Genomic DNA, 4,012 nt, shown 5'->3' with positions numbered 1-4,012 from the left:
GTTCGAAGTTCTGCCGGAGATGGGAGTTGAAGCTCCGTCTCACAGGGGACTCCACCAGACATTCCCAGCAGACCCTCACTATGAAACGCACATGAACAAAATATGCAACAGCTTTCAACGTCAGCTGTTAGCATTAACGTTGATCAATAACATCAATATTAACACCTCAGTTAGTGTTTCCAAGTTTAGCAAGTGCTAATCCACTAATACAAAGTAAATTTTAAAGTTAGCAAATGCCCTAAAGCACTAATCAGAAAATTAGTTCCCCTATTATTGCTTTAGGGGAACTGTGCCCACCGCTGCAACTCACTTTGTTTTGTTCACATCCTTGTTTGTTCTATGTGTTAAGATTTGTAATATATAGTATGATCAGTACGTGTATGTCTGGATGACTGAAATAATCTTACTAGCTGTCCTCTCTCTACTCGCTCCGGTTCTTTAGAAAACATACTTTCCGGTCAACAGTAAGGTTCATACAGTTTGTATCCTGAGATGCAATTTTCCAAAAGAGATTTTGTAAAATGTTGCTTCTTTTATATTTTCATTACAACAAAGTCTGCTACAACGCTTCAGGTTATAAACAGCAGAGCCCTGTAGAGAGAAGTTTATTTTCTATTTAAACATAAAAAACAGCATTTTAATAATAACTGAAGGTGACTTAGATACTTTATTATGGTTTAGAATTTAAATATATATCTGAGAAACACATAAAATTGCCCCTTCAAATAGACAGAGGCCAATTTCAAGGTGTATAGAAATGGCAATGATGTGAAGTCAAATTAATTTTTGATTAATACATATAGACAGTATTTTCATAACATCTTAAAGTCACATAGTTACTTTATTTTTTTACCGAATTGAACTATATGCCTGAGAAACATAATACTGGTCCTTTAAATGCTAACAAAATAGGAAAACACACTTTCTAAAATTAAAATAAAAAACCATGAAATATAGCATTCTGACACTTGATATTTTTTAAATATTCATCTTTGTATTGTGTATTTATCAGTTGCCATATGCTACTTTTAAGAACAGGCTAATATTTAATGAGAGCATTACACATAGCAGGAGTATTTCTTACTGTATTATTCATAGGATCTCCCATCTTTTCACTCGTCTGCTCTTCTGCCCATGGATCACCCATCTTTTTTCTCCTCCAACACCTCTACTGTTATATAATCTAAATCACTATTCAATTTAGCTGAGCTAATTCATGTCCCCCATGGCTTACCTTTAAAGGCACAGTGTGTAGGATTTGTTGTTTTCAGCGACATCTAGTGGTTGAAAGGTTGAATCATCCTCCCTGGTCCTCCCCCCACCCCCACCCCCCGCTTCCAAACGCAAAGGAGTTGCTATGGTGTCTCTCAGGTGTCAAAAACCTTTGATAATTCCAACCGCGATGTCTACCAGCAGCTTCAGGGCTAGTGATGTTTCAAGTGGTAAGATTATGAGCTTTAATAAGTAAAATTATCCCAGCTACAATGACAGACAACAAATATTACATTTACAGTATTACAACTAAAACCGTTTTTGACGCCGCCACCGCAGTTTTTCCTTCATGAGCCTTCGTAGACAAGATGGCGGTGCAAGATGGCGGCTTCCTGCAGTGGCGACCCACGACCATGGAGATGTAAACAGCTTTTTATAAGGTAAAAATAATAAAACAAGGTCTTTGTCTGCAATGATTAGACGTTTTTTTTATTATTGTCATTAGTGATTATCTCAATTTCGGCTAAAAGAATTGTCAAAATCCTACACACTGTGCCTTTAAGGAAATGCATAAATAATCCAGACACTAAAATAACTGCACAATAAGGAGCTGCATAAAAATATACTGATGCAACACATTTATTTCCACTCCCTGCAGAGTGGCCAGCTGACCGTTATATCTCTGCATCCAATACTTCCTGCACAAGCAGTCTGGTCACATGACTGTGACCACAGTTAAGACGTATGCCACAACACCCTGTATGAATTAATTACAGCCAGAAATAGCAGAAAGACCTGAAGCCTGTGTTGTTTCAGATGGTGCGAGAGGAAGAGATTTGGGTCACTGAGTGCAATCTCAAAGATTTTGCTTCAGGGGATTTGGAGTATGTTTTTTTAAAAATCATAGTGGACCTATTTGTATTACCCTTTAATTTGGGGGATTAAAATACATAATGCAATAATAATGATAATACATCAGGGTGAAGACTTAGTTTAAGGTGAAGCCATGTCTCCAAGAAACAAAAGTCCTTTAAAAGTGATGTGATGACTTGTACTAGTACCACAGAGGCAGAGATGTAACACAACCAGACATCTATATTAACAGAAGACCAGCATGGCTGTGTAATGACCACAAACTCTGCTCATCCATGTCTGAGGTCGATTCACTCAATGTTGCATAAATGTTTCAGGGACACTTGCAGTGGGATGCTGTCAGCCATGCACCAGCAGACTTTTGTGGTGGCATTTCAAACTTTTTTCATTGCTGTTAGCAAAATTTTACTGAGCGATAAATTGACAAAAATATTTAAACTAAAAATAAGTTCTTATCAGAGATATAAGACATCAAGAGTGCACATTGTTCATGTGTCCTTGTGATTCACTATAGTATCAGTGGGTATTAGAGGCAAATGTCTGTACTTACCATAAACCAAGGTATGTCAAATGGCTTGCAGCTGAGAGGGAACAAACACTCAGGAGCCAGAACACAAAACGTGAGGGTTTATTTACAATATGTACAAGGCTGGTATCCAGATCTACAGGAGGGATATGTTGAGGTCAATGAAAGACCAAGTATTCGAATCTTGCAGAGGGATAGTCTGTTTACTCAAAAAGAAAAAAAAATAAGTAGGTCCTCTGGAAGCCCTTTTTTGAATGAAACGTTTCATCTCTCCTCCAAGAGACTTCTTCAGTCTGAGGAGTTTCAGGTGAACTCAGCCTTATAAGCACTGCCTCCACATGGTAGACAAACAGGTTGGTCACATGCAAAAGAGGGTTATCAGCCAAACAATAGGTCGTTAGTGCCTTGATTAGCTCTATTGTTAATAGAGGGTCACATGCCCCATTACCTCACTATCATTGGGGGCCTGGTTAACACCTATTGCTCACAGACTCTCTCATCTCCTTCAGCAAGGACAAGAACATCATCCTCTCCGCAGACAATGGAAGGTGCACAGTGATTTTGAACCAGGAAGACTACCATGAGAAAGTGGATAAAAAATTAATAAACAAACAAGAAAATTAGTTCTGCAATTTGCACTTTTGGGGACTTGTGCCTACCACTGGTAACAACTAAGTAGCTGAACTGTATTACAGTTTGTGTTTGGTTATGTTCCAACAAAGATCTGCAAGGTCAAAAAGTCACATTGGAAGAGAGGTCCTTCAAGTTACAAGTGAAACATGGGTCACTTGGCCAATCACAATCAAGATAGACATTGATTGTGACTGGCCAAATGGCTAGCATCTAAGACGGAGGGGTTTCTTATGTTCTTCATGGGCTTACCACAACAGTGGGAGTGAAGTTACCAAATAACCCTGTGTTGGCTGTAAAGTGCAGCTTTTAAGCTTTCAGATACCATGATAATTTTTCTGATGGCACAAATTATTGTAAAGTTACAGTAAACAACATGGGAACTTGAAAATATTATTGTCTGTGACAGACTTGTAAAATGGATTAACATATTTTTTTGTAGAAATTTAGGTATAAATTTTTCCAGCCATCAACCATGTGGCAATTAGAGTTTTTTCACCTGTTGGTCCATGATTGGCTGACGCTCTGAGGAGCACGGCTGCAGCAGGTTCCACTGATGAGCACCAGGGGTTTATTAGACGGCACTGAAGAACAGGTCCTCGCCGGAGCAACACATATCTATGGTATTTGTGCCTGGCCTGCTTAACCTGTGAATCCTCTGAGATTACTTACTTGTGTTTTTCTATGTTTAGTGAACTCATTCTTGGTCCTGTGAACCCGTCTGGAAGATCTACTCCCTCTGCTCATCTGCCTGTCTGCCTCCAACTAAAA

The sequence above is a fragment of the Austrofundulus limnaeus genome, unplaced genomic scaffold (genome assembly GCF_001266775.1).
Source record: "Austrofundulus limnaeus strain Quisiro unplaced genomic scaffold, Austrofundulus_limnaeus-1.0 Scaffold211, whole genome shotgun sequence".
Classification (NCBI taxonomy): domain Eukaryota; kingdom Metazoa; phylum Chordata; class Actinopteri; order Cyprinodontiformes; family Rivulidae; genus Austrofundulus; species Austrofundulus limnaeus.
Note: the sequence above shows the minus strand (reverse complement) of the source record.